The sequence below is a fragment of the Bidens hawaiensis genome, unplaced genomic scaffold (assembly GCF_021521415.1).
Source record: "Bidens hawaiensis isolate Kalapana, Puna unplaced genomic scaffold, B.hawaiensis_p1.1 tig00001575_1, whole genome shotgun sequence".
In the NCBI taxonomy this organism is placed as follows: domain Eukaryota; kingdom Viridiplantae; phylum Streptophyta; class Magnoliopsida; order Asterales; family Asteraceae; genus Bidens; species Bidens hawaiensis.
This window is the reverse complement of record NW_027491088.1, coordinates 3,100,186-3,125,246: the sequence shown is the minus strand read 5'-3', so window position 1 is coordinate 3,125,246 and position 25,061 is coordinate 3,100,186. Positions and strand designations below refer to the sequence as shown.

The 25,061-nt window shown below is 31.2% G+C and overlaps 1 pseudogene across 1 annotated transcript; it reads right to left on the bottom strand.

Moving 5' to 3' along the window:
- Positions 1 to 377: 377 nt before the first annotated feature.
- On the bottom strand, positions 378 to 4,556 carry LOC143587999 (heat shock 70 kDa protein 15-like; annotated as a pseudogene). Its single transcript, XR_013145013.1, has 8 exons — positions 3,072 to 4,556; positions 2,083 to 2,310; positions 1,901 to 1,996; positions 1,636 to 1,818; positions 1,374 to 1,568; positions 1,148 to 1,294; positions 705 to 1,058; positions 378 to 621 (listed from the first exon to the last, which is right to left on the bottom strand). The product of XR_013145013.1 is annotated as a heat shock 70 kDa protein 15-like (transcript).
- Positions 4,557 to 25,061: the final 20,505 nt, after the last annotated feature.

Genomic DNA, 25,061 nt, shown 5'->3' with positions numbered 1-25,061 from the left:
CGAGTAAAGGGCAAACGAAAATCCTGAGAAGGCGGACAATTAAAAGGAGCACCCGCAAGGATCCTAATCCAAAGAGGTTCATTGCTTCGGTCCATACACAACATCCCAGGAAGAGATCCAACATGCTGATCCAACTTTTGTTATTGAAAAAAATGATACATGATATATTCTATTGGTCTTATCGTGTTAACAGATGATGATGATGATGAAATTAATGTTAGGACTCATGCTTTATTGAAGAATTTGACAGCATGTGGATCCAGTTAATTATAGTTTTATATTGTAATCAAAGGTGGTTTTCATTTAACAAAATTTATGCAGAATATGGGCACATGTTCATTTAAAACCCAACACTACTGCATGTTGAACACCCCTCGAATACATAGTCCTAAACCTTCACTTTACCCACCAAACTAAAAAGGCACTGAGCCTTATGCAGCAGACTAAGGCTTCTCTGTCTCCATGGCTGCCGACTCATCAGAATTCTCGTTTTCTGCACTCGGGTTTGGGCTGGTGGCATTCTCTTCATGAGAAGACTGCTCGCCTTCTTGAGCCGATGCAGGCGAGGACAGTTTCTCGGGACTAGACGGCTTTGGTTTCATCATTATTGGCATACAGACCCTGTACATATAAACATAAAACTTTATTTTTCAGAAAATATGAAAATTATCAATAATAACAAGACCTATTTAGAATATATATACCCATCGAGCGTCTCTGCTTTCTTTATAATATCAGATGATAGAAGAACAGGTTCAGTATGCTTTGGAAGTGTGTCTTGAAGCTGCTGTGAATTCCTTGACCAATTTTCTGCTTCTGAGCACTCATTCAACACCTAGAAAGAGGGTACTCGAGTGAGAATATACAAAATTAATTAAAAAAAAAATGGGATTTTGAGATATAGTTACCTTCTGTTTTTCACTCATATCAATGTGATCATACTTCAGATCACCAGAGACAGCAGCCTGCCTGTACCAATTTATACTATTCAACAGTTGATCAACAAAAGATCCTCTTTCCGAGTGCTCCTTGTATCGTTGTTCAATGGGATCACCTTGCTGCAATTGTTTCAACAGTGTCAAATGTATAATTTAAATATATTGAAAACAGATGTGTACATTAAAGATCAAGTGCTAAAAGAGGAAACCTTTTTTAGCTCTTCGAGTTTGGCAATGTATACACCTTTAGTTTCATCTTCACCATCTTCATACAACCAATCTTCTGTTTCTTGAAGTTTAGCCATAAATGTTTCTCTCCCTGGTTCCGTAACAAACTCGTGCAATATATCGTGTAGCTTAAAAACAGGGGAGATTGTGAGTCGGGGTTTTCAAGTGAATATGTTTAATAATATTGGTAAGGTAATGATAACTTACCTTGTTCCTCATATCATAGACATATGATTCAACAGCATTCTTTTTGTCCTTTGTTTCTTCCATAAGCCGGTCCTGCAACGCCATTTCAAATTCCTTTTCCACTGCTTTCTCCACATCTTCAGGTAGCATTGCCCCATACATGAACTCTGAAACTGGTATGTCGGTTTTCTTGACCTTTATCTTTGAAGCTTCCACCTGCATAGCGAAACAAATAAAAAAAACACTAATATTCTAAAAAGAAGTTCAGGCGTTAGAAACTTACCTTGGTATCTGACTCCATCTGAACAGGATTGCCTGTCTCTTGAGCATCATTATTGGTCACGGGAGCATCCTGCATATTTACATCACTTTCATTGGTGGAAGCCACATCAGCTGGAGCGTTATCAATATCCATCTTTGATGGTTCTTCTGATACAGGAACTTCAACTTCCTCTTCTTCGATAAGCTGGAATTAAAGAAACGTCTTACTACACACAAATAATCAACAAAACCAAAATTTGAACGTCTAAAACTCAACGATAACTTACCTGTGCAGATTCCACAGAAACAATCCCATGCAGATTCAAACGGGCTTTTACCTTGACCTTCACACGGTCACCTTTTGTAGCTTGAAATGGGCCAATCTATGCAAAATCACAGTGCACATCATTTATGCAATGAAAATCATTCAAAAAACTACCTAAAATCTGAGTCTTTGAGAAGCTTATACCATGTAACTACTGATTTTTGGTGGTGCCTGCAATTCACAGACATCTGCATACTGTACGTCAACTGGAAATGTGCCGGTCCTGTAGAAAGTCAAAGTTTTCACACCGGGAATTACATTTCCCTTGGGGAAAATAATACTGCTTTGTTGATTCTCCAAATTCCCATTCTGGGAATCTTGGGCTGATCCTTTCCATGTTAAAGCAATTGAGAAAGGAAAGCTTTCTTGCACCTTTAAGAACAAAAAACATATATTCAAATCACTAATTCGGGATGTGATCCAGACAAAATCTTCTCAAAATAGCTGGCTATACATGTAACCACATCGATGATAAAATGTCGCATTGAATTCATAAAATGGTTTTAAAACATAAATTGACATTTTATTTGATTTGATTTGTACAAATTTATAAGATACTTCATTTTGAAAGACAACCTTCACATAATTTTCTTAGTTGAGTCTTTTTGAGAAAGTTGGCTAGACGCTTAATAAATTGTATTAGCCAGTGGATTAAAATTAAATGATGATATAGTCATATATTTATTTCCATATTCTCTATTTTTAAGGGTTCCAAAGAATTCACCCATATGTATGCAGAAAGGGCACGCACAAATCTATACTCAAATTGAAGGGAATAAAATTCTCAATTTAAGGTATAACTTAAAAATAGTATATAATAGTTATTTACATTTAACAAAATTGTGGAACTATATTTCAAATGAAAAGAAAGTTAACAATGATGGTCTATTCATTTATTCCAAATCCATATCTAACATCTAGTTAATTTTTAAATTTGATCAAGTCATCTTAGTCATTAATTTACCTTCTTAATGGTGCAAAGTTTTCGTGCACTTTTCATGATTTAAAACCTTTTTATTTGACGCTTCTATGCAAAGACAGTTCATATTAGATTCTTTATATTTCGAGAGATCTGATGTCAGACGTCACTCAGACAGCACAAAAACATGCATAATAAGACAAGTGGATTATACCTGGAACTCTCTAACTTTAAAGGTGGGACTAAGAATGGCACATTCCAAAGCACAGCCTTTGGAAACACACTCACTTGCATTCATGGTACGCCTCGGCTCTTTCCCAAAAAATTCTGTCAAAATCTTGATCACAGCCGGGACCCTAGAACCTGAACCAACAACCTCCACAGCATAAATATTATCAGCTGTGAGTTGAGCTTCGAAAAGAGCCTTCTCCAGAGGTTTCTTCACACGCTCCAATATCGGTGAACTAATTTGTTCAAACTCGTCTCTTTTAATAAAACCTCTAACATCTTTATCATCCAACAAGCATTCAATATTCATAGGTGCCTCTGGATTTGCACTAAGAACCTTCTTGAGCTTCTCACATGCCGCACGAAGCCTAAGGCATGCCCTTGCATTCTTAAACACATCAATCTTGTACTCTTCCTTAAATTTCTTAGCAAAGTGTTGAAACAAAACCTCATCAAAATCCCTCCCTCCAAGGCACCGGTCAAACGAATGGGCCAGTATCTTCAACTGACCCTTCTTGAAGCCTGCGATGCATACCTGCATGCTAGCATGTCCAATGTCAACAAAGACTACATTTAACTGCTCATTTTCAGGTAAGTCGGTTTTGTATATTCCATAGGCTAAAGCGGTTGCAGTTGTTTCATGCATCAACTGTAAAGGATGCAACCCGGCTATAGTAGCTGCATCCATAACTGCCCGTCTTTGAAGATCAGTGAAATAAACAGGAATCCCAATGCAGCAATCCACAACCGATGCGTTTAAATTCTTTTCAGCTATCGTCTTCATGTTTGAAAGCACCATACCCATAACCTGTGTCGGTGTAAACGTCTTTGTTTCCCCAAGATACTGAGCATGAATTAACGGGAACCCATCGGGCCCCTCAGTAACTGAAAAGGGCAACACCTTAAGATCCTGTTGCAACTCAGGGTCTGAGAACGGATGGCCTATTAACCGCTTGATCTGAGAAATAGTATTCTTCGGGTTCATCATACCAGAAGCTGCGCCAGCTGTCCCAAGAAACCGCTGTTTGTCACCAAAACACACGAGAGCAGGAGTCTCACGCTTTGACTCGTCATTAAGAACAACATCAATTCCCCTTTGCCTTGCAACTGCCACAACACAACTTTCGTTCCCGAGATCAAATCCGACCACACTCATCTTTGTTTAGTAATGTAACTTGTTTCCTCAATGAAGTTACTATATCCCACTGCAATCAATCTGAATTTCACATAAAGTAAGTACAACGGATACAAATACTTAAATAAGTATAAAAAGGGAAACATACATGTCCAACATTAACTACCAAACTATAAAATGATTCTACAACAAAATTTAACATCTACAACCAGTGTTGGTTTAATCAGGACTAGTAAGCGATTATTCGCTAATCGGCCGGAGACTGACTAATCTTTAGCTAACCGGCCAAATCGCCCCTACTCGGGTCTAGTCGGTCCAAATCAGACCAAATCAACAGCATATATAAATGTGTGTGTGTGTAACTGAAAAATACTTACAAAAAATGTGCACATGTATAAAACTAAAAATTACATACAAAAATGTGTGTATACAAATATATAAAACTGAAAATAACATACAAAAATTCCAATCCGATTAAACATGATTAATCAGTCCCGACTTCCCACCGCCACCGGCCGACTAGCGCCCAGCAAGTTCTACAACACTGTCTACAACCGCATTCAATACATCAAACTGCTTTAAAATAACATTTGTAAAGCAAGATGAAGCACAATTTCAAATCCTACAAACTAACATGACGTCATAAACACGATCAATCAATCAAACAAACAGGAAGCACATTACTCCGATTTAGTCATTAAACCCTAGCCAACAACAATGACAACACTCATGACTCAACAACAATGCTTTAACCTAAAAAACCCCTGCTAAATCAGTACGGATTCGAACTAAAAATAATAATAATAACTAAATCAACGAAACGCAACTAATAAATTAAAGAGTAAACATAATAATAATAATAATAATAATAATAATAATAATAATAACAGTGTAAGTTTAATTTAAGAATATAATAACAGTGACGAATTCGTACCTATTTTGAAAATGAAAAGACCTTTCACGATTATTATTATTATTTATAGCCTTGCGGTCGTTGTTCATATTATCATGCTTGTGAAATAAGCTTCTAGTCACCTTTCGCATTTGGGCCTACGTGGGCCTACTTGAGAAAAAAATTAGTAATTAAATAATATTTAAAAACAAATTAAGAAAATTTATAGTAAAGTAAATCTAACGCGTGACATGATCCGATAAGACCAAACATAGTGAGAAGAGATGTGATGACGTTTCGTCTTTGGTGTCAAAAGGGCTCCCATGGTAGTGGTGTTTTGGACATTATTCACTACGCTTAGTCTAAGAATTAACATGTCATATTAATTAAGAGTCATAATTACTTTCAAGACTAATATATATATATGTAAGAGTTACGTTATTGTAGAGGTAGGGTATTAAACTCACCCATCAGTCAATAACATACCTCCGCTGGCTATTATGTCATGCATCATGCATAAGTCATGGCGCCAGATGTTATGTCTCTAGGTGTCAAACATTCTTTAACACCTCGGGAATGGGAGTGCCGAAGATCTCCATAAGCATGGTGCAAAAAAGTGGTATAATTATCGTAAAGAACATCCAGCTAATGAGGAATTGACAACACACAGTCAATAGTACTACATAGTACGACATGTCAACATCAAACGGCCATGATATCCACCAACTATCCTTAACACACGTCCAAGGACCCTGATTGGTGGATTGCCTGACATGACAGATGGTCATACCTTCTCTCTCCTCCCCAACGGCTATAAATACTAAAATACCATCAAATGGTAAAGCATCTGAACGCTTACTTGTGATTGTTCTCTATAGAATATTGTATCTACATCGATATTGATTCTCACGTCGGATGGTGGTTACGAGAGGACCCTGTACATCTCCTTCTCGTAACGAGCTTACATTGCTTTGTTTTGTAGATGAATCTACTCATTCGTGCAGGATAATATTATACCCATCGTGAAAGATACTTAATCAACACCTTGGACTAAGCAATTAGGTCAAGGGGGATTTCGTGTTTCTTCAGTTATGAATGATAGTTTAAATTAGAACCAATTAGATGATTTCCACCAGAGTAACAATGCAAGACATTTGATTGATAACACGATTAATAAATAGAGAGTTGACCCATATAACAACCTGATTATCTTAGTTTCCACTATTGATGAAAGTTCGTGAATCTTTGATTAAATGTTAATGTTAATGTGAATATAGAGTAATGTTTCATAGAAGATGACGTATCATAGCATTATGTATGTATCATTCCAGAGGAAACTTGTAACATAATGAAGCTTATGGGTCATAATGTTTGGTAACGGTTTGATTTTGACTCTTTCTTTTAAGTGGAACTTGAAATATTTTAGGGTTAGTGTTTTTTTTCGGTAGGACGAAATTATAACTGACATCTGTTGTCATAAAATGTAGACTAATATAGACTGAGAGAACTAGACATTAAACCTAACTTCATAAATGCATCCACTTCGACTTCCATTCACTCATGACTAACACAGCATGTCGTAATATAGTAATTAAGTTATAATCACGGGTTTATAATGAGTTCTTACTAAGTTAACATTCTTTGATTATTGCGCATAGTCATTATGAAACAAATCTAAATAAACGATCACCTTTCATAACCTTTTTCTTCAATACTTGTCAACCGATATTGCTAATAATCTAATAATATAAAACACACCACCCTATTTTCTTAAACACGTATGATTCACCCTTCTCATGATGCACGGCCCTAAACTTAGCCTTTGGTTTGATTCTCTTATTAGTAGTGCAAGATATGTAATGTCTTGTGTTTATATGAGACACTATCGTAATACGCATATACAAAACCTTTTTAATTAACAGTTTAAATAATTTAGGCATTTTCTATATTCTCGCAATTGTTTAGTATTCTAAAATAAAACCAACATATAAATACATACATTATTATATTTTATTAATATCATAACATATATTCTTATATTATTTAGTTATACTTCTATAACTTTTATTATATATAATAATTAATACATATTTAATACAGTAAATATCATAATATGATTTGGTTCACACCCCCCCCCTATAGTTCTTCCCCACAATCTAATCTAATCTAATCTAACTGTACTAATAAAAGAAAATAATGAGATGATGTGGCAATCCCACATTCATTCTTGGCCTAATCTTTCTTCTCATTCATCCTACCTATCCATAGGTTATGGAGTAAAACCATTTTGGCAAATGGGTTATAATTTCCTTTTTAATTCTCTAATCTTTCATCTCATTCATCCTAACTATCCATTGGTCATGGGTCGAAATAATTTTTCCAAATGGGTTATAATTTAATTTCTAATTCTCTAATTTATCATCTTATTCATCCTATATATCCATGGGTCATGTGACAAAACAATTTTGAGAAATGAGTTATAATTTCTCTTCTAATTTTTTAATCTCTCATCTCATTATCATAGTTATCCATGGGTAATTGGTCAAAACAATTTTTACAAATGTTGTATATAAAAAAAATCGAATTTTTAAATTTGAGATTCTATATTTCTTATTGTTTGTACTATATATTTTATTTTTTTATCTATAATTTTGTTAATTCTTTCATATAATGGATCTTTTTATCTTTATTATTTTATAAATCCCGTGTAATACACGAGTTCAAAAGCTAGTATAAACATACATGCCATCTTCCATAGTTCCATCCTGACCATCCAATTCTCTATCTCCATTAGAGAATAATACTCAATACCATCTGTAGGTATCAATTCATATGTTAATTATTTTTTTTTAAATTTCATTCATCTAATGAAGATATATGTATATGTTGAAATGTTAACGTACAAATGAAATTAACGTGTTAAATGTGAGAATCAAGTAGAGTAATTATGTAACTACTCTATGATAATTACTTTATGATGTAATTATATAATTACTCTACTTGTATACATAATTACTTTACTTGATTATCACGTCTAGCACGTTAATTTCATTTGTATTTGATCTAAACCCATGTATATTTTTTAATTTTGTTTCAGTAGTTCAAACCATCATTTTCAAGTAAAGGTTTTTAGTGTCACTTTCATGTGATATACATCGATCAAAGGAATTGAATCTGTAAGATTCAGTACCCTTCCACGTTATCTCACGAACCTGAATCGTTTTCTTTTTATGTTACAGGAGACATGTCGATATTTAAAATTATAAGGTTAATCCTAGCGCATTGATACAAGTGCAAAATGAACTTTGATGAATTGGACACGTTCTATGAATACAAGTAATTAACTAACCAGACGTGTAAAATATCCTTAGTTTTGTTATTAAAAAAAGGCTAGTGGGTTAGCTTGTTGCCCGTTTGCCTTCCATTTTCGATGTAAAAACTTATTTTAATGAATGATCTGTTGTTGGTAGGCGTATAGTATTCTGCAGCCTAGGCTGTCTAAGCAAAGAAAAAGAGGAACATACCAAAGAAAATACTGAGATCGAGATAATTGTAAGTAAAAGTAAAAGAAGCCGCAAGAATCCTAACCCAAAGAGGTTCATTCCTACTGCTCGGGATCAGGAAAAGATCCAACGTGCTGATCTAGTCGTTCGGAGCAGGCCCAAACGCACGATCAGGAAACCGACTCGGTATCTAGTTTGAGTTAACATTGACTCTATTACTTAGGCACTAAACCCATGATCCGATGTTATCAGTTGATGTTTTTAGTTTTTCATTTCCATTGTCGTTTAAGTAATCGATGAATTTGATCACGAACTAGGTTGGCTTATTTACGAAATTCTCACCACATGTTTTGTAATCCAACGCTCTGGAAGGTCACATACATAATGTACGATAAGCCATTATTGTAAAATAACTCACCCCAAGTTATATTATATACAAACGTTTATAAATTTAATAAAAAGAACCTAGGAACGAGTTAAATGATTTTTATGTACATAATATATTTTCAAGACACAATTGCAAAGTTAGTCCCTGATATTTTCCTAGAATAACAAAATTGGGTACTAAGGTTTTAAAGTTGCAGGTATGGGTATTAAGGTTTTGATTTTATAATAATGTTATGTACTAACTTTAACCTACATTATAAGTTAATGGAATTTGCGTCAACTCGTTGTCGTAACGCTCAGGTTTACCAATGCCCAGTCTTCAACGCTCAGATTTTACCGACCGAATAAACATCGTTTTAAATATTTTTAATTTTTTTTATGTTAATTCAACAAATTTATATTTTGAGTTTTATTAAAGTACCTTTACTAGCGTAACTAATACTCATCGAAAATGCGTCAACTCGTTGGTGTAACACAATGCCCGGTTTTACCGGCCGAATAAATATTGTTCTAAATATTATAGTTTTAAAATTAATATAAAGGTAGTTTTATTCCGCGAAAGTTTTTGTAAACTTTGATATTTAAATTGTGTTTATGGGTAAATCCAACTGTTAGTAAGATGCACGGGTTAGAGCCTTACAATGGCTGACACACAAAGCTCTTGCATCTTTTTAGGGCATGTTAATGCAAATATAATTTGTATGTACGATGTATGGGGATTTGTCATTTTCTATATGTTATACAAATGATTGATTAGGAAACTTGATAACACGAATTAACAGCATGTATCGTATGGTTTACAACAATTTGACTTTTTCGAATTGGAGTGTTATGCTTCTCTTTTCTTCGACATGACAAAATTAGATTTTCTATCATAACAATAAGTAAACTAGACAGAAAAGCCTAATATGTAAATGAATCCTTTGCGATTCTCACTCATTTACCACAAATCTGGCATGGTGTAATTGTTAGCCCAGAGCCCCAGATGTGATAAATAAACACGATACCCTAGTAAATATGAACACAATGTTCGACACTTTTATTTTGTAGATCGAACCCTCAACCATCACCTTTCATAGCCTTTTCAAATCACCCAATGTCAACAAATGAACAATGTTGTATTCCAATATTAAACATTCAAGTATAAGTTAAGATGAACAATTAGCAACACGAGTATCGATAGATATATGGAGTAGAAAACAAAGAAACGACATTAATAGAAATAATGTGAAGGATTACATTATTTACCGCACCAATCAAAGAAATATAAAGATACAAAATTAGATGAGTATGATGTTTTATGAAAGATTACATCCTTATTACTTTCTATTGAGATTATGAACATACAATATATATCTCTTATATTCCAACATGTGCAATTAAGGCTTCAAATTTCAAGATATCCAAGCAAAACTTGACATTGAGTTAATTAATGATCTAGGGTATACTTAGGCTACTTGAACATGGTTTAAGTGATAAACATGAAGAAAAAGCTTAAAAGCCATTGAGTTTACTACCTTAAGAACCTTTTTGAAATTTTTGGTAAGCTTAGCTAAAATACTTTATGAGTAACACAGGTTTTATCGATTGATTTAACGTTGTAAATTATGGACATTGGCTATTTAGGAAAACTATAGTGCCTATATATCCTTGTCAAGATAGCTAAGAGATGTTAGATCTTATAATACTATAGTTTCACGATATACGTATCAATCTAGATTTATGATTAAAATGTTCGTTTCATCATACACATTTAGAATTTGAGGTGTTGAATTCTTTATTGCAATGAATGAAACTGATGATATCTCTGTTTCTTGTTTATGCTGATTAAAAATACGTACATATGTAACTTGTATACTACATATAAGCACCTATAAGCACCTAGTATAAGTTATATAGTTGTAACTTCGTGAACTACATTTATATAAATTCAAGAGTTAAATACTTTTTTAACCTTTTTTTTAATATATTTCTTACCTTATAAATAAATAATAAAAGGAAATAATTAGTTGATAGTAGTTATCTCATAACTTTATAGTTTTTTCTAGAACCTTAACTATATTATATATAATTCTTTTTTTTTCATTTATTTTAGTTATAATATTTATTTATCAAACAATTTAATTATAGTACACAACACAAACCAATATATGTAAACTTACACTTTATTTTATGTATTGAGACTTTAAAAACAAATAATAACATATAAATTTGTTAAAAATTTAAAGTATAATGAAAAATATGTGTAAATAAGTGATGATTTTGAAAACATATTTTAAGGGCGTTTCATGTGTGTTGAACATCTAGATTTGAGTGTCATGTTTCAAGCATTTTTTTATGGAAGCAAAGTTCTTTTAAATCTTATCACTTGTGGGACTTGAACTCAATATCTCTTATCCATTCCTTTTTTAGACCATCCGTAGTTCACGAGTTTTTGCAGCGTTATGGGCTAAAACGCCGGGGGCAGACCCCCCCCCCCCCCCCCCCGCATTATGGCTTTTTTTTGGGCGTTTTGTATAAAACGCGGATGGAAGACAAAAAAATAATAAAAAAATAATGGAGTTTGAGGCATTATGGAGGCTTTATGACTGCACCATATTTTTGTATAAAACCATAACTCTGACTGGGCGTCACGTGTCGCATAATGCCTGAATATGAGGCTTTATGACTACTCATGGTAAATCGTGATGTTTAAAAGTTTTAACTTTGGCAATTGAGTACCAACCTCATTGGTGCTTCACACCTTTTAATTTGTTCCGGCTAATTTTACAATCCAATTTTAAAGAAAAAAAATTAATTTATTAAACTACGAATATTAATGAGCGATCATTAAATCATGAATTAAAGTCACATGGCATTCAAAGCTGATTATATCTTTTACACTAATTAGCACACAAATTAGTGGCTTCTTCCCATTATATATACATACACCATCTTCTCTTAAAAAATACAACTCCATAGAAATCTTGTTTCTTTTGTTTCAAGCAGTTCAAACTATGTCATCAAATACAGGTAGGGTTTTGTTTTTTGCTTTTGTGTTATATATAAATTGGATTCGTCGAAGGAATCCATCGAATTCATTACGCTACCACATTATCTCACATACATGAACCTTTTTTTTTCTTTTTCGTATGTTCCTGGAGATATGCCGCATGATGAAACGGAGATCATTAATCCAAGCTATAACGCTCAAATGACCATTGACGGATCCTTCAAGCATTGCTTCAATTGCAACAAAATTATAGGAGAAATGGTCGATATTTATATTTACATGTAATTAGTTCACTCTGACTCATTAATAATCTCACCTGTGTACGTTCTAGATTTCTCAAATTATGACGGAACGATTAACAACCAGAATTTGTCAAATACACACATATATATAAAGGCGGTTTTTTAAAGAAATGAGTAACCCTTTAGTTGTAACGGAAAGAGAAAAAGACTATGTGTTGACTGAAAAGTTCTGTTTCTGCCGTTGTCTAAAACACAGATACTAATTATTATCTGTTTGTTGTTGGCAGGGATAAGCCCTTCTGCAGCAACGAGTGTAGAAGCAAGGTAATGGACAATGACAATAAAAAAAGGCCCATGAGTCCGGTGAAGGTGAACGGCAACAAGAGAGGCCGCAAAGATTAACAACCAACCTCCAGAAAATGATATTGAAGTTCTTATGTAATTGCTAGAAACTGAGGATATCTGGTTGTTTGAATGTTTGTTAAAAATGATGACGAAATAATATTTTCACTTCATGTTTGTTTATCACATAACAATCCATCTTTTCTTCAAAAACATTTATTTCCCTAAGAATTCATTACTTTTTATCTTAGTTTGTATTAATCATTTCCCAAACAATAGAAATTTCTTATATTTTATATAACTGGTAAAGTAGTGATATGTAACTTAATAAGTTGACCGATTACCATCCGTATAATTATTTACTATGATATATAAAACTTATTCACAATAAAATTTGTTTGAAACACCAATTACATGTTAATTTCTTATATAGACTGAATATAACATTGGAAACATTATATATATTTTTTAATAAAAACATAAAATGTTTTGTCACTTATCACTTTTAAATTTATCTTACAATTTAAAACCAACCAAATATCTAAAATCATTAAATATCATTTATTAATAATTGATAATTATTACATACTAATTTTAAAGACGGAATTAATTAAATAGTATTAAAGATAACTATCGTAAAATTTTAAATTTTTATAAAATATTCCAAAAGTTATACCAATCAATAGTACAATGATTAAATTTTCAAATCCCAATTTTTTCAGGTTTATCAGATTTAGTATAATATATATCTATATATATATACTATATATATATAAGGGATATTTTGATAACTTAATGAGTTGTAAGAACTTTAAGAACTCAATTCTGAGTCACACATTTAATTATATGATATGAATATATGGCTGAGATTAAATGTAATTAAAAATGAATCAAGAAAGAGAATAAATATTTGTGATGATTACACAAGTTTAAATGTTAGTTACACATGTGTAAAAAGTCGATTCGGTGTGTAAAAAAATACTATAATTTTTTGTACATTACTTACACTTACGTATTACACATGTGTTAAAAAATTTCAAAAAAAATATTGTTACATCGAGTTCTTTCGAGTTCTTAAAACTCAAAGCGGTTCTCAAAAGAAATCAATATATATATACACACTAATTTGTGATTTATCACATTAGTGTTTACTTTTTTACGTTTGTTTTTGTAATGGAAAATGTACAAGTTATTAATAATATACGATAACTTTATTATCTACTGTATTCTCTTTATGTTTATAATTTGATAATAATTTTAATTATAAAGATGTTGTCTTTTTCTTAAACTTGTGTAGTATAAAAAAAGCAAATATATATGTAAGTCATAAATATGTGTTATTAATCCAACACCTTTTTATATTATAGAATTACAAGAATAATGTAATCTGGAGATAGAATGATGGTCTAGGTTCAAAGATAATATTTAATCATATTATATGTTTGATTTGATGACATGTGAATAATTTATTTTGATGACAAATTTTATTAAAACAAAGCTAAAATAACCCCCCCCCCCCCAAAAAAAAAAAAAAAAGACTTATTTAACTTGGAAGAAGGAACTTCAAAGTTGCACAAATTATTCCAATCTGTATCAGTCTTCTTCGATCTAGAATTTATCCATTAGAATCAAAGTGTATTTAATTATCTCTTCCATAATTTTACTAAACGTGGTATTGATGTTTGCAGAGATCTTTTTGTTTCTTACCTTTTAAATACTCCAAGCCACGATTCTAAAATTTACTTGGAATAGCTTTTGTCGAGTAAGATTTGGAGCGACAAACTTATGCTGCTCCAATACATCAACGATTGAGAATGCATAAAACAGAGGTTGTTTGCACCAAGCCACTACGAACTGAACCGAAGTACCCTATCCGATCTTAGTTGGTCATGAAATGATTGCGTGTTCAACCGTCTTCGTGCTTTTTAAACAAGGACACATAGATAAAATAAGTTGGATTTTTCTTTATCAAATTACTAGGTTATAAACCCGTGTATTACACGGGTTTGAAAAATAAAATCTCATTCATTATCTTATTATATGATTTTGGTTCTTCAAGTTTTGATGATCATATACAAAAAACACATCAAAACTCTTGAAAAATCACAAGTGCTGAAAAATGTAAACCAACTGCTTCTAAGTATATTGTTGTGTTAGTTTCAACATATTTTGCTACTAAACTAAAAACTGGAAGAGTTTATATAGGTAAATAATATTATCAAAGGATTTCAATTGAGGGTTTAATGATATTAAATTATTAACCATCCATAATTAACAAAAAACTTATGTGATTTACTTCATGTTTTTTTTCTAATTCATTCCTTTCAGGTTATAAAATTAGAAGGAAGAGAAACTGCATATTTGGTAATATTGGCAAAGAAAGCGTAATACTAATAAAGTTATAGGAATTTTAACACAATTTTTTTTTCTTTGTTTCAAACATGTCATCCTATTAAGCTTTTAAATTTTAGATGATCTTGAGACATTTTACTCAACTCCAACACACAATAAACTAAACAGTTTTAGTAAGTTTTATATATGTGTGTTAAAAGTAAAAGCAAAAAGTGTAAAGAAAACATGTTTCGATCAAAAGTAATATTTTTCTTCAAATGGCCAGTTTATTGTTCTAAGTCTTACGCTCCCTTAACCAACTGAGCTACCGACAAAACTGGTTCTTATGCGTTGCGCCGATTGACATGACCTGTCCGTTTTTCCAAATAACACAAGTAGCAAATTTTACATGTTTATTTAAAGGGTTGAATACAAGTTGAACTTGCACGAAAAGTTCCAAGCCATACTAGAATTGGGCATGTTTCAAGTGGAACTTGTTGTGACTCATTACGTACTTTAGAGTAAAAAAAATATTGTAAAGGTTTTAATTACAACAAATAAGTATCTCACTGAAAACTAAACCATCATTCCTCCCATATATCAAACAATTTTAAGATTCTTGTATAGAAGATAGAATACAATAAATCATAATAATAAACAACCAACTTAAAAGAAACATATTAGTATTTTGAACTAAACAAAATTGTTGCTTTTAGAACGGTTTGAATCACCCATAATTACAACCATTTTTCTATCATTTATAATAGTCAAGTATACTTTATGGCTTTAACTTACAAGATTTGAAAAGAAAAAAAGAGTGTTATGCCTATAATTGACAACACAATGTCTAGTTTCATGAAAACAAATGGGTATATATATATATCATCAAGGAAACAAAACTACCATGACACCAGTCTAAGTTTGTGACAATGAATAAGCACAATGAATTTCATTATCAGTTAACACGTGACAAAAAAATGCACATAGTCATTAGATCTGAAAGAATGAGTCGAAAGAGTACTGATATGCATCATCATCAATCTATTATTCTCTGTGAGTGCTAAATTATGTCACTTTAACAAAAGTTATCAATACATATAAAAAAGTCTATTATATATAATTAATAGTAAAAATAATCAAATGAAATGAATCATTTTGGTATAACTCAGAGTAAAGATGAATCGTGACACCTTCTAACCCGGTCACTAATAAACTATAATAACATACAAGTATACAACACAAATTTACACAAACTAAAATGAGTTTCAGAACTTCTACATATAGTTTTTTATTTCTAATTTTTTTTTACTTTATTTTGTTTACTACTAAAAAGTTATAGATATATATATTAATATGAAATGTTTAAAATATTTATTAGTTGTTTTAATTAGTAGTTATGACTTTCAAAATTGAACAATTATGATGCCACTTGTCAAAAAATTAAACAATTAGATGTCATGTGGCATAACAATGGTTTTTATTTATTATAATAGTAGATTCAAAGTTGCAATTCTTTCCCTATGAGTTCTCCAACAAAAAAATGTTAAAACCTTTTTTAGAATTCGATTATTCCACATATACCCATGTAGATAGTTATTACCCTAATATTTAGGGACGTTATCCACTTTTACAAGGATGGACGCATCATTAACTTCTTCCATCCACACCCATTGGTCTTGAGAAATCGTTATCTAAAGCAAAGTTTGGTAGCATTCGTTTAGTTGCAAAATTTCGATAGGAGTATAAGGAAGTCTTGCCCAAACCTAATCCCAAAAATTGTATGTAACGATTGAGAATGAAGATATTATACACAATATGTGTATTCCGCTGATATATATATATACCTTTTTAAAATTTGGCTAAAATGATTAAATCTCTTTGAAGCATCAAGTAAAACTAATTAAAAGTTTAAAACATATTAATGCATGATATGATGTGTTTCATGTAGATGCTTTTAAACTTTTATTTGTTTACTTAACTGCGATACTTTTAGTACTAACATTATATGACAAGTATATTCAAATGACTTAATTTAAGGTGTATTAATTAAGGTTACTTGAACATGGTATAAGTGACATAATAGACATGAAGGAAAGCTTAGAAGCCATTTAGTTAAGAAGCTTAAGAACCTGTTTACACTTTTGGTGACCTTGGCTAAGAAACTTTATGAGAGTAACAAATGTTTTACCGGTTGATGCTGTAAGCAGACGGTGTTCCTTATTTAGGAAGACTCTAGGGCATATATATATTCTTGTTAAAAAGGGGTATTAAAAGATACGTGTCTGTCTAGATTAATGATTAAAATGTATGTGTCGTCATATATAGTAATGAGGATATCTTTGTTTCCCGTCCCGTTTATGCTCAGTAGAAATGCGTGTCTAGCTATATAACTTGTATGACACATACACACACACACATATATATATATATATATATATATATATAACTTCGTGAGCTACATATTCAATTCATGATGAGTTAGCTATATATTTTTTTGTCTACGTATTTATAATATATGTATATCAAACCATTTAATTATAATGCACAACACACCTATATATGTGAACTTGCTAAACTTTATTTTGTGTATCATGTTATTATGTAAAGACTTTAAAAATAAGCTATAACATATATAATTGTTAAAATTTTGAGGTATGATAAAAAATATTTGTAAAAAAGATAATGAACAAATTTAAGGATGTTTGTTGAACATTTAGGATTGAACGGCATACTTCACACCTTTTAATTTAATTTTTCTAGCTAATTTTTACTATCCAAGTTTAAAAAAAGACTTAATTTAACCAACTATAGCAATGAGCTTTAAATTAACAGACATTGAACCAAGTTTAATGAAAAACTTAATTATTCTAGCTTATTTTACATAAACCGAGGTCTACTGCAATAGGCCTTTGGGCATCGGATTTTTTTAAATAACTGAAGATAGTAGGCTTGGGTTACCTAGCAATATATGCGATCGCAACCGTATCGGATCTTCTTTTACCATTGGCTTACCTATGTAACAACTTTATTAGTTGGTTGTTAAAAAAAAGGTTTATTCACTAGGAATTAAAGTGTGATCATTAATTAAAGTCATCTGGCTCTAGAGGCTGTGAAATTTTTGAGTAGGGTTCAGCGCGTCGTACACGGAACCTCTTCAGCTTCTAGGTCCCAAAGCTTCGTTTTTAGCAGGATTGGCTTTGCTATTCAAAAGGGGGTTGCGGCGCAGCTTGTTGCCCGTTTGTCTGCCACTTTATTGTAATCGTTTTATAGTAAATTATATAAAACTTCGTTATGACAAAAAAAAAACAGATTTTTACAAAAAAAAAAAAAACCTAGATGATATCTTTTACACTAATTAGCACATCAATCAGCAGCTTCTTCCCATTATAAATACATACACCATCCTCTTCTATTTCAACCATCCAATTCACTCTCTCCCTTAGAGAATACAACTCCATAGAGGTCTTTTTTATTTTGTTTCAGGTACGTACGTAGTTCTAATCATGACATATTTTTTTTACTTTTGTGTTATTATATAGACCACATTATCTCGCATACATGAATCTTTTTATTTGTTTTGTATGTTCCTGGCAGGAGATATGCCGCGTGATGACATCGAGATCATTAATTCAACTCGTAGGACTCAAATGACCATTGACGAATCCTTCAAGCATTGCTTCATTTGCAACAAATATATAGGAGAAATGGTCGATATATATGTTTACATGTAATTAGTTTACTCTGACTTATTAATAATCTTACCAGTGTACGTTCCGGCACCAGAATTTGTCAAATTATACATATACAAAAAAAAAAAACAAAAAAAAACCTTGGATTGACCCTTTGACCGGAAAGTTCTGGTTTCGCCATTGTCTCAAACACTATACTAATTTGTTTGTTGTTGGCAGGGATAAGCCCTTTTGCAGCAACGAGTGTAGAAGCAAGGTAATGGACAGTGACGCTCAAGAAAAACCCAAGAATCCGGTGAAGGAGAACGGCAAAAAGAGAGGCCGCAAAGATTATACACCAACCAGGGCCATCACTCCAAAAGAAAAATTGTCAAGTTAATTTCTTGTAGTGTTATGAAGTTATTATAATTGCTAGAAAATGATTTCAATAACTTTAGGGTTTCTTTTTGTTTGTTACAAATGATGAAGAAATAATGTTTTTGACTTCATGTTTGTCTATCACATAGCAATCCATCTTTGCTTCAGAAACATATATTTTCCCAAAGAATTCATTACTTTTATTATTTTGTAAACAATTGAAATTTCTTATACTTTATATAATTAATACTTTGAATTTATATAAATATAAATAAATTATTTATAATTTGATAAGTTGACCATTGTTTACTTTAATACTTGTAAAAAGTTAAAATGTAGAGAGAGATAAAAATGAGAAGTGTAAAAAAGGTTTTTGATCACGTTAAAAACCCTTAAAAATTTTCAAAAAAATTCAAATCATAACTCAAAATATAAATAGAAAACAAAAAAAATTAAGAAAGCTATAATAATCTCCTGTCTTTTGAGATAAAAAAAAAAGGATTCCCAATAAATCTTCAATTTCTTCCGGAATCATATGCTTAATGTCGAAAAAAAAAACACAATGACGAAAATAAATAAAAACACAATGATAAATAAAAAAAAACACAATGGATCATAAAATATAACACAATACCAAACAAAATATAACATAATGTTGAGTAATATAACACAATATAAAAAAAACACAATGTCAAGGAAAAATACATAATTAATGACGAAAATAAAAAAAAACATAATGATAACAAAAATACAAAATGTTATTCTTTCCTCAACATTGTCTTTTTATTGTTTATTTTTTTGAGAACGAGGAAGGCAGGATAAATATTGTTATTTTTTATTTTTATTTTTTAAATTTTGAGATATTATTTTTTCTATTAATTTTTTGAGAGATTTTTTTATGGCCACAAATCATATAATCATTCTTATTTTTTGTTTTTATTTGTAGAGTAACTTAGACCTCTTATTTGTAATGAAATTTGTTTGAAACACCAATATTAATATACTATACTCTCCTATATAACGTACAATATTTTATCACTTCATTAAGCTTCACAATTTATAACCAACAAAATCCCTAATTAAAATCATTATTACCATTTATTTATTAATTGATTATTATAAATAGTAATTTTAATGACGAAAATAACTAAATCATTAAAGTGTATTAAATATAAACGTTGAATTTTATAAATTAATAAAACTTATTTGTTTATAAAAGTTTTCTGAAAATTATACCAATCATAAATATGTGTTATTAATTCAACACTTTTCTTATGTTATAGAATTTACAAGAAGAATGTAATCTAAAGATATGATCAATGGTCTAGCTATGTTGAAACTAAATTAAATGTCACATAATATTTTATTATATTAATAGTTTTTATCCTCCGTATTACGGGGTTGTTTTGTATTATTTGTTTTTAATTTTAATATTTATCTATTTTTGAATTTTTATTTTTTATTATATGAAAGTTAATAATATATTTATGGTTTGATATTAAATTGTTTCACAAATTAATGAGATGTTATAATCCGGTCTAAAAGCTGTATGAGTTTGATGAGATCCAAGACCCGTTTATTTTTTTTACTATAAAATTGCTTTTTAATTATCAATAATATCACTACAAAAAAATGGGCCTAAGGCAACCTTTATTTCATAAAAAAAGCTGCATTAGATGAAATGCAACACTTTTAAAGGGTTGCAGTTGAAAGAAACAGTTGCATTATCTAACAAAAAGGTTGCATTAGGTCTAATGCAACTTCTCATAATACAGCTTTTTTTGTGAAATAAAGGTTGCCTTAGACCAGTTTTTTTGTAGTGTATATATCTTTTTTTAAAATAAATTAGATATTATTTTTTAGTCTATTCCTGCTTTATAGGATTTTTGTATCAGATATTTGGTGAGATTAGTTTTTAATTTAATGAGATGTTATAACCCGTTTAAGAAATATCTAGGTTTGATAAGATCCATACCCGTGAATTCGGGTCAAATGCATGAGAAGCCTCCATTTAAAAATCAAGTAAATCTGGTGACTCCAAAAAAAGGAGGATCGACCACATCGCGACACGTAGAATTTTTATATTTTTGTTTGTATATGTTATAGATACGTTTTATGTTATTTAAAAGAATTTTTTAATACTTCTAATTTTTACCCGTTGGCTGATAACACTCTCAACTTTCGATTTATTATCTATCATTCCCAACTTTCACTATATTTGCTTTTTGTCACTCCTTCACTATTGGACGACTAACGTCGATAGTGGAATCCTGATTTCCCGAGAAGCTGATGATCGGAAACAGAGAAGAAGGAGGCGGCACGACTAGGGTTTTTGGAGAATCCCGATTTTCCTTCAAAGAAGACGATCATAAATAGAGAAGAGGGAGGCGGAACATCTAGGGTTCCACAGTAGCCAGTGGTGGCCTTTGACTCAGGGTGCTTCGGACACCTATCGAAGGCGGCTGCAACAACTCCAAGCTCCGATTATCGCAAAGAGAGGAGCAATTGATAAGATGCATGGGAATTCTGATGATTGTGAAGTGCATCCGACAATCTGGTATGATTTATGACGGGATTCCACTAACGACCTTAGTCACCCATTAGTGAGGGAGTGAAATAACATATAGGGTGAAAACTAGGAGTGGTAGATAATAAATCACAAGTTGGGAGTGTTATTAGCCAATGAGTGAAAATTAAGAGTATTAAAAATTAACTATTGAGATAGTAGGACTGCTAGTGAGAAACTTACACTACTCCAATACATCAACTATTGAGAAAGCATAAAACATATGTTGTTTGCACCAAGCCGCTATGAACTGCCATACTAGATTTGATCTTAACTGGTCATAAAATGATTGCGTGTTCAACCATCATTGTGCTTGCCAAACAAGGACACATAGGTGGAACAAGTTGGATGTTTCTTTTACTAAAATTATTCAAAGTCACAATTCTTTCCCAGTGAGTTCTTGATACGAGCCCAAATCCCGTTTTCAGTTATCTCCTTTGATTCAAACACCAAGTCGTTAAAATAGGAATATCGGGATCAGTTTTTTAGTTGTGTTAACTGTTCACGTTAGTATTGGTATATGTTCATTGTTTTAGAATTTGATGTTTATGTTATTAAGATTAGGGTGTTTTAACCTTGTAATTTGGAGACACTCATCTCGAATCGGGTCACTATCCTTTTCAATTTTTGTAATCAAGATCTTAATTTCGGCTGTTATCATTTCTCCAACAATGAAATGTTAAATTTTTTCAGTCCAGTTATTCCAAATATACCCATGTTGATATTTATTACCCTGATTAAGATTATCCAGTTTTTCACGGATGGAACTGATCAAAAAGGCATAATCAACTTCTTTCGTCAACCCAAAAAAAATCTTCTTAGTTTTTCTAACTCGTATAAGATCTTAATTGGTGTTTTATGTATAAAAACGTAATACACAATAAACCACTTATAACTAACTTGAGTAGTGCCAACCTACTTGATAACAACTTCTCCTTCCAATTAATGATGATTGATAAGCGTAACTCTTGGATGATACACAAATTTATTGCATTTTTCAGGACTCCTTAACACAAATATCATATATGTTATATCAGTTAACATAATCAGATAACAACTTATTACGGTTTGATATTGAAATATGTTAGGCATAGATTTTTCCAAACACGACAAGATTAGACTTTCCATTAGATATCATAAAATATACATTCGCGTACTTATATAGTTAAACATCAAACCCTAATAAGTAAACTCATCCACTAATTATTCGACTCGCACTTAATCACCATAAATGCGTCATGGTGGAGCAACGTACGGCAAAAAGGTGATGGTTCAGACTATTTTAAACCCGAACGAACGACCCAGACTAGAGTAAAGGAAAGTTACAGTTGAGGTGAGATGTATACACCCCTGATTTAATGTTTAAAAGCTTTTTTTTTGGTTGATTCGCGTGCATATTAATTTAAGCGTTTTAAACACGAGAATCAATCAGGTAACATGCAAGCTTACAGGGTTAGATAGGGTTTATTTTGCATGTTATTACATAACTATGTAGAAAAGAAAACTGTGAGAACTTAAAACACTTCACGCGATGCATAGAAATAATTGCATTTAGTGTAACGAATAAAACATGCAATCGAAAACCCGTCTATTTATCATATTTAAAGCCATACAAGTATCCATACGTCTAACAAAGAGAGATCAAATCTTGTTCTATTCAAGATTTCTCACACAAAAAGTTTTAATTTTAAATTATATTGGTTATATATTTAACATCCCATGTATACTCAATAAATTATTTAAATGTTTATATATTTATATATTTAATTTTCTTCTATTTACACAACTTTCTTTTGACTTAAAACTCATATACACTTGACAACTTTTAAGTTATTCCACTTAATTTCAGTAAACAAATTAAAAAGAAAAAAGTTGGTTGAATTCATGACTGGACTCGTGGCATTTCAAAATAATGATATCTTCCACCTGAATACTAAGTTAATTAATGGCTTCAATATCTTCCCACACTATATATACATTCACCATCCTCTCATTTCAATCATCCAATTCTCTCTCGCCATTAGAGAGTAGCATTTGATAGCATCTGCTAGTAGCCTGGTATGAATTCAACAATATTATTTTTTAGACTAATTTAATTGAATTTGTTTCAAGTAGTTCAAATCATCATTATCATGTAGTGTTTTGGTAGTCTATGCTCACCCATTAATCACAGATCTACTAGTTATCGATTATTCGCTATTTGGTTAAAATCGGTCAAACTGAAAGTCTTATATGTATAATTTAGTATATTTATAATAACAACTTTTGTGAAAGAAATATTACATATAATTCATTACTTTGAATTTCCACGTCATCTCACAAATTTAGATTTATTTTATGTTATCAGGAGATATGTCGACCCCTGGTGCCACAAATGAAGAGAGTGTTGCTCAAATTCAACCAGTTTCATCGGGAAACTGTTCCGATCCACCGGCTACACAGCCGGTGTGCAACAACTGTCAAGGCATAACGAGGAGGAGAAAGAGAGGCCGTAAGGATTATACACCAAAGAGGTACATTTGCAAAACAGTTGACGCAGATACTGTTAGTAAATGATCCAAGGTCAAAGAATGTTTTTTCTTCAAGGAGTTTCTTGTACTTGTTGCAAATGATGATGTAATAATTATGTTTGGACTTTGGACTCATCCTTTAATAATAATAATAATAATAATAATAATAATAATAATAATGAATAAAGTAACAGTCAAGTTATATTAACTGCCTTTGTGATTTTATAATTATTATTATTTTTGAAGTGTCTTAAATTACTTCCGCAATAAGATGTGAATATTTAATGCAAAGAGCTTACTTAGTTAAAAGAATAATCAAAAATGTTTTTTAACGGGTACACACACTAACACACACCATCCCATCTATATTCTATAACTACTCCTGCTTGGCTGCTTGTCGATAAATCATTATGTAGTGCAAGAAAGATTATAAACCATAGGAAAATTGAACAAAAAGGATTCCATCTATTTCTTTTTATTATTACAAAAAAAAACTTTATGATTCTTATAATTTTCTACTTTAAATTGATTTAGATTGAACGATTATATATACACATACTAGTTTTTTATCCCCCGTATTACGGGGGCTGCTTTACATTATTCGTTTTTAATATTTATATATTTTTTTGGAGTTTAACTTTATTTATTGTAAGAAAATTAATAATATATTTAGAGTTTGATGATAAAAGGGTTTCACAAATAACTAAGATGTTATAACCCGGTATAAAAGTTATCTGGGTTTGGTGAGACTCAAGACCGGCTTATTTTTTTTACTATAAAATTGTTTCTTAATTATAAGTAATATCTTTATTTAAAAAAAATCATGTAATAATTTTTAGTATATCCCTATTTTATAGGATTTTCACATCAATAATTTGGTGAGATTAATTTTTAATTTAATGAGATGTTATAACTCGCTTAAAGAATATCTAGGTATGGTAAGACCCATACCCGTGAATTCGAGTCAAATGCATGAGAAGCCTCCATTTACAAATAATGAAATATGGTGGCTTGAGAGAATGTATGGAGC